The 8,113-nt window shown below is 38.3% G+C and overlaps 1 pseudogene; it reads left to right on the plus strand.

Annotated features, from left to right (window-relative positions):
* Nucleotides 1-6,912: 6,912 nt before the first annotated feature.
* On the plus strand, nucleotides 6,913-7,598 carry LOC129561879 (large ribosomal subunit protein eL21 pseudogene; annotated as a pseudogene).
* Nucleotides 7,599-8,113: the final 515 nt, after the last annotated feature.

An 8,113-nucleotide genomic window follows, 5' to 3' on the forward strand; every position in this document is an offset into this window, starting at 1 on the left:
TTAAAGTATAGTCATAAGGAATTTTGAGTCATTATTTTCTAGTAATATCCAGGCAAGTGAGTCAGAGTATTACAAATAAACAACCTCCCAACCCCACCAGGCTCCTCTGTCCATGAAATTTTCTAGGCAAGAATACTGGAGTGGGTTGCCATTGCCTACTCCTGGGGATCTTCCTGACTTAGGGATGGAACTACATATTGTGTGCCTCCTGCATTTTCAGGTAGATTTTTTATCACTGTGCCACCTGGGAAGCCATTGTCAAAAGGGACCATATATCGATGTAGTTCTTTTGGAAAGTCACGAGAATGAGTCTATATCAGGCAATTATCATGGGAAATTTCACAAAGAATTGGCTATGAGTATGAAGTAGTTAGAACAGGAAAGAATATGGGCTGTTGCAGAATATAATCAGTTCAGTTCAGTCACTCAGTCATGTCCGACTCTTAGCAACCCTATGGACTGCAACATGCCAGGCTTCCCTGTCCATCACCAACTCTTAGAACTTGCTCAAACTCATGTCCATCGAGTCGGTGATGCCATCCAACCATCTCATCTTCTGTCATCCCCTTCTCCTCCTGCGTTCAATCTTTCCCAGCATCAGGGTCTTTTCAAATGAGTCAGTTCTTGGCATCAGATGGTCAAAGTGTTGGAGTTTCAGCTTTAGCATCAGTCCTTCCAATGAATATTCAGGACTGATTTCCTTTAGGACGGACTGGTTGGATCTCCCTGCAGTCCAAGGAACTCTCAAGAGTCTTCTTCAACACCACAGTTCAAAAGCATCAATTCTTTGGCACTCAGCTTTCTTTATAGTCCAACTCTCACATCGATACATGACTATTGGAAAAAACATAGCTTTGGCTAGATGGACCTTCGTCAGCAAAGTAATATCTGTGTTTTTTAATCTGCTGTCTAGGTTGGTCATAGCTTTTCTTCAAAGGAGCAAGCATCTTTTAATTTCATGGCTGCAGTCACCATCTGCAGTGATTTTGGAGCCCATGAAAATAAAGTCTCTCACTGTTTCCATTGTTTCCCCATTTATTTGCCATGAAGTGATGGGATCGGATGCCATGAACTTCATTAAGCCAGCTTTTTCACTCTCCTCTTTCACTTTCATCAAGAGGCTCTTTAGTTCATCTTCATTTTCTGCCATAAGGTTGGTGTCATCTGTGTATCTGAGGTTATTGATGTTTCTCCCAACAAACTTAATTCCAGCTTGTGTTTCATCCAGTTTGGCAATTTGTATGATATACTCTGCATATAAGTTAAATAAGCAGCATGGCAATATGTAACCTTGATGTACTCCTTTTCTGATTTGGAACCAGTCTGTTGTTCCATGTCTGGTTCTAAAGTGTTGCTTCTTGACCTGAATACAGATTTCTCAGGAGGCAGGTCAGGTGGTCTGGTATTTCATCTCTTGAAGAATTTTCCACAGTTTGTTGTGATCCACACAGTCAAAGGCTTTGGTGTAGTCAATAATGCAGAAGTAAATGTTTTTCTCAAACTATTGCTTTTTCAATGATCCAGCGGATGTTGGCAATTTGATCTCTGTTTCCTCTGCCTTTTCTAAAACCAGCTTGAACATCTGGAAGTTCACTGTTCACATACTGTTGAAGCCTGGCTTGGAGAATTTTGACCATTACTTTGCTAGCGTGTGAGATGAGTGCAGTTGTGTGGTAGTATGGGTATTCTTTGGCATTGCCTTTGTTTGAGATTGTAATAAAGACTGACCTTTTCCAGTCCTGTGGCCACTGCTGAGTTTTCCAAATTTGCTGGCACATTGAGTGCAGCACTTTCACAGCATCATCTTTTAGGATTTGAAATAGCTCAATCGGAAATTCATCACCTCCACTAGTTTTGTTCATAGTGATGCTTCCTAGGATCCACTTGACTTCACCTTCCAGGATGTCTGGGTCTAGGTGAGTGATCACACCATCGTGGTTTTTCCGGGTCATGAAGATCTTTTTTGTATAGTTCTTCTGTGTATTCTTGCCACTTCTTCTTAATATCTTCTGCTTCTGTTAGGTCCATACCATTTCTGTCCTTCATTATGCTCATCTTTGCATGAAATGGCCCAGTGAATACAGAGCTTATGAAAGCTTGGGTGAACTGCTTATAGAAGGAACCTTGTTGGTATAGTATATAGAGCGTATGAGATGAGTTGGAGGAAGTGACCAAAGTAGTCACTAGAACATTTTAAGTAGGGTATAAGCATTGCCAGATTTGTGCTTTCTAAAAGTTAAGTTGAAGAAGGAAATGGCAATCTACTGCAGTACTCTTGCCTGGAAAATCCCATGGATGGAGGAGCCTGGTGGGCTACAGTCCCTGGGGTCGCAAAGAGTCAGACACGACTGAGCGACTTCACTTTTACTTTTCACTTTCATGCACTGAAGAAGGAAATGGCAACCCACTCCAGTGTTCTTGCCTGGAGAATCCCAGGGATGGAGGGGCCTGGTGGGCTGCCTTCTGTGGGGTCGTAAAATCAGGAATTACAAGGGAATGTAAAAACTGCTGAGTTTGCCACTCTGGCTGTATTGCAAAATTATTGAAAAAGTGATATGGAGACCAGATAGGATATGACTGCTGTGGTCCGAGCAAGGATGGCAAGGACCTTGAATAAGGATGTTGCTATTGAAATCAATAGGAGAGTATATTCAAATAATATAGAAAAATAGAATTGACAGAAATTGGAGATCAATCATGGTCATAAATGGAGTTAATCCCATTTATATCTCCTGTCAATTGATATCTAAGTAATTTATTTAAAGTAGACTTGGATTATTTGAGCTCAACTTAACTGTGAGTGAAGCTTCTAGCAAAGTCCTCTGTAAACTGAACACTTTATTCAAATATATAGACTTAGCCCAGAATAAATTGTTGCTTCTCCAGAGGCACTATTTTGAATGAAGTTTCATATAAATTAAATATTTTATGATGATAAGCAAAGCACACTTCAAATTAAAACATGCAATAATATTAATTAAACAGAAGTTGTAAACTGATGTTGGCATACATCTTCACCTTCATTCATTTTTATGAAACTGCATTATTAATGTCCCTTCTAAAAAGAACAGATTAAATAGCTTTTGTCATTAAAAAATATGTGCTTTGCCTCCTTTTGTCAGATAAAGGTGAATATAAAACTGTTATGAGAAACAAGCTAAAAATGATAGAGGTTTGTTTTGTGAGCCTCATTTTATTTATGGTATTATTTATTATTATGTGATAATTAGAGAAAGGTGTTTGATAATATATTTATATTTTTTGACCTTTTATTTATTTGAAGTTGAACCAATTTAAAGAGTTTAAAAACTTAATCCGTTTACAGGTACAGGTGTTAAAGAATACTTTTTTAAAAACAAAAATGCTTATTGTAGTGCTATATAGTAAGTTTCCTGTTATAAAATGTGTATTCTAAATCACTGGGGGGAAAGGGATACTTTTTAACGAATAAAGTCATAAATCTCATACAAATGCAAACTTATGTCACATTCATTAGTTAATGAGAAAATTAGTAAGTTTAAAGGACAATTTAAAGAACACGCACATATGCCAACAATCGAGAATGTTGAATGCATTTACAAACATGAATATTGTATGATGGTGCTTATGTGTGGAATCTAAAAAATATATATACAAATGAACTTATTTGCAAAACAGAAACAGACTTAACAGACTTGAGAGAATAAATTTGTGATTATGGAGTGGGATGGTGGGGAAGGGTGAGGGGGTTTAGTTGGGGAGTTTGGGATTGACATGTACACACTAATATATTTTAAATGGTCCAATAAGGACCACTGCATAGCACAGAGAACTCTGGTCAATAGTATGTAACAACCTAAATGGGAAAATAATTTGAAAAGAGAATATATATATATATGTGTGTGTGCGTGTGTGTGTATGTATCAATTATATATATATATATATATATATATATATATATATATATGTAACCGAATCACTTTGCTGTACACATGAAATAACATTTTAAATCAATTATGTGCCAATATAAAATAGAACAAAACCAAAAAAAAGATGCAAAGCAGATCCATATATATAGTGAAATAATCAATTGCAATCCACTAAAATTTTCTTTTGTATTGCTATCTGCTTTCTATATCTTCACAGAGTTTTAAATAGCTCAAAGATGATAAAAAGCATGTTTCACCCATTTCAAAGTCTTTTACAATTTTTCTTGACATAGGAAAAGATCACAATAGAAATGAAAATCTGAGAAACATACTGTCAGAGAGACTGCCTCCCCATGGTGGTTCCTGGAGGTTTCAACAAATCTTTTTCTTGCTTAAAGGTCTGTGGTACATCATAAAAGCAAATCAGTTTTGACTAGGAGAATAAACATGTATTCATTTGTTAATTTTGTCAAAACTATATTGAGCATTGGCACCCCACTCTAGTACTCTTGCCTGGAAAATCCCATGGACGGAGGAGCCTCGTGGGCTGCAGTCCATGGGGTCGCTAAGAGTCGGACAGGACTGAGCGACTTCATTTTCACTTTTCACTTCCATGCATTGGAGAAAGAAATGGCAACCCACTCCAGTGTTCTTGCCTGGAGAATCCCAGGGATAGGGGAGCCTGGTGGGCTGCCGTCTATGGGATCGCACAGAGTTGGACACTACTGAAGTGAATTAGCAGCAGTAGCAACTGCTTAGTGCCTGATTATTGGTACTCTAATAATATAGAAATAATATTGTGCCTGCCTTCATGGAACTTACATTCTAAAAGGGAATACAAAAAAGTATCCAGGCAATCAGAGTACTGTGATAGGACCAGGGTGATAGATCAGTGAGGTATTTTAGAGGAAATCAACTTAGGCAAGCATCTGAAAAGAGAGTGGGAATTATGCTGGTTAATAAGATAAAGGCAATAAGAAGCATTTCAGGAACATGATATGTGACGGATGGGCTGGGGTATAAGTGAGAACCAAGATTTAGGAGAGTTTATAGAACTTTAGCTTCTCACAGCTCACTTAATGCCTCCAAATCATATTGCCAGTTTAGCATATATATATCTCAAGGCTAGAAGGAAAATTTCAAAAGTCGCTTGCCATTTTTCTTTTTCTGAATTTTTAAAATTTCTAAGTTACTATTATTTCTATACTTTATCTTGAAATGATGAGACACTTTAGGGAAATAATCCATACATTTAGATTTTTAGTTCAGTTCATTTGCTTAGTCGTGTCCAACTCTTTGCAACTCCATGGACTACAGCATGCCAGGCCTCCCTGTTCATCACCAACTCCAGAGGTTGCTCAAACTCATGTCCATAGACTTGGTGATGCCATCCAACTATCTCATCCTCTGTCGTCCCCTTCTCCTCCTGCCTTAAAATCTTTCTCAGCATCAGGGTCTTTTCCAATGAGTCAGCTCTTTGCATCAGGTGGCCAAAATATTGTAGTTTCAGCTTCAGCATAAGTCCTTCCAATGAATTTTCAAGACTGGTTTCCTTTAGGATTGACTGGTTTGATCTCCTTGCAGTACGAGGGCCTTTCAAGAGTCTTCTTCGACACCACAGTTCAAAAGCATCAATTCTTTGGCACTCAGCTTTCATTATAGTCCAACTCACACACCCATACATGACTACTGGAAAAAAAATAGCTTTGGCTAGATGGACCATTGTTGGTAAAGTTTAAATTTTAGGAGTAGTTAAATTCATTTTAGTTTTTTCATACTAGCCTGTCTTTATCATCACACAATTTGTTCTCTTCTATTCTTCCACAAATTGCCTAATTCTCCTTCTATTCTGACCAGTAACTCTCCCCCGCCCTTTTTTTAGAGTAGACAGTGCTTCCTTTTTTTTTTTCCTGGTTCAGAGATAATTTTTTGCATCCCTCTGTGTTTTTACAAAAGTAGCAGCATAGGAGAGTCTTTATTTACAATAAGAAAATAACCAGTTCAGGTTAATGTTGCAAAAGAATTAAATGTAAAAGCTACAATTTTAGTCATAGAAATAATATGAAATAATGAAACTATGCTTTTCACAGTAGAGAACTAGGTACATTTAAGTTGATGTACTGTATTTGGATGGAATCTCTTAAGACTGTTTGTTTGTTTATTGCTTTAGGGTTTTCAAATATTGGACAGGCCAAAAAGTTCATTTGGGGTTTTCTGTAGTATGTTATGGAAAAATCCAAACAACTGACCAAACCAGTATTTTGACACACTTGCCTCTACATGTATTCAGATGATAGATTAGAAACTAGAAGTACGGAAGTCGGGTATTGAGTAATTAAATGGATCAACTGTGAGAAAAACTAGGGGGAGAAAAGCCCAGTCTATTACAACATAGTACAGCAAAAAATTAGAAATGCCAGCAAATTTGGAAAACTCAGCAGGCGCCACAGGACTGGAAAAGGTTAGTTTTCATTCCAATCCCAAAGAAAAGCAATGCCAAAGATTGCTCAGACTACCACACAATTGCACTCATGTCACATGCTAGTAAAGTAATGCTTAAAATTCTCCAAGCCAGGCTTCAGCAATATGTGAACCATGAACTTCCAGATGTTCAAGCTGGGTTTAGAAAAGACAGAGGAATGAGAGACCAAATTGCCAACACTGGCTGGATCATTGAAAAGGCAAGAGAGTTCCAGAAAAACATCTATTTCTGCTTCATTGACTATGCCAAAGACTTTGACTTTGTGGATCACAATAAACTGTGGAAAATTGTTCAAGAGATGGAATATCAGACCACCTGACCTTCCTCTTGAGAAATCTGTATGCAGGTCAGGAAGCAACAGTTAGAACTGGACATGGAACAACAGACTGGTTCCAATTAGGAAAAGGAGTACGTCAAGGCTGTATGTTGTCACCCTGCTTATTTAACTTATATGCAGAGTACATCATGAGGAACGCTGGGCTGGAAGAAGCACAAGCTAAAATCAAGATTGCCGGGAGAGCTTTTCGGCCGGAACCGCCATCTTCCAGTAATTCGCCAAAATGACCAACACAAAGGGAAAGAGGAGGGGCACCCGCTACATGTTCTCTAGGCCTTTTAGAAAACATGGAGTTGTTCCTTTGGCCACATACATGCGAATCTACAAGAAGGGGGATATTGTAGATAACAAGGGAATGGGTACTGTTCAAAAAGGAATGCCCCACAAATGTTACCATGGCAAAACTGGGAGAGTCTACAATGTCACCCAGCATGCTGTTGGCACCATTGTAAACAAACAAGTTAAGGGCAAGCTTGCCAAGAGAATTAATGTGCGTATTGAGCATATTAAGCACTCTAAGAGCCAAGATAGCTTTCTGAAACGTGTGAAGGAAAATGATCAGAAAAAGAAGGAAGCCAAAGAGAAAGGGACTTGGGTTCAGCTGAAGCTCCAGCCTGCTCCACCCAGAGAAGCACACTTTGTGAGGACCAATGGAAAGGAACCTGAACTGTTGGAGCCCATTCCCTATGAATTCATGGCCTGAGAGGTGTAAAAATAAAGACTTGGACTGTACAAATGTTTCTCTTAATTGAGTAGAGGTGTTGTGTCCAAATTGAGTGGGTGATGTCTTTTCAAAATTAGTGTTTTTTCTTCCTGAAAGATGTAAGAAAGTTTGTTGTTCGGTATGCTCCATTTTTTAATAAACTGCCAGATATTATTTATAAAGTAATAAAAAAAAAAGATTGCCGGGAGAAATATCAATAACCTCAGATATGCAGATGACACCACCCTTATGGCAGAAAGTGAAGAACTGAAGAGCCTCTTGATGAAAGTGAAAGAGGAGAGTGAAAAATTGGCTTGAAGCTCAATATTCAGAAAATTAAGATTATGGCATCCAGTCCCATCACTTCATGGCAAATGAATGGGGAAACAGTGGCTGACTTTATTTTTTTGGGCTCCAAAATCACTGCAGATGGTGATTGCAGCCATGAAATTAAAAGATGCTTACTCCTTGGAAGGAAAGTTATGACCAACCTAGACAGCATATTGAAAAGCAGAGACATTACTTTGCCAACAAAGGTCCATCTAGCCAAGTCTCTGGTTTTTGAAGTCGTCATGTATGGATGTGAGAGTTGGATTATAAAGAAAGCTGAGCGCTGAAGAATGCTTTTGAAGATGGTACTAGGGAAGACTCTTGAGAGTCCTTCGGACTGCAAGGAGATCCAA

Source organism: Moschus berezovskii, chromosome 5 (genome assembly GCF_049115385.1).
Source record: "Moschus berezovskii isolate FMDL1 chromosome 5, NW_MosBer_1.0, whole genome shotgun sequence".
NCBI classification, from domain to species: domain Eukaryota; kingdom Metazoa; phylum Chordata; class Mammalia; order Artiodactyla; family Moschidae; genus Moschus; species Moschus berezovskii.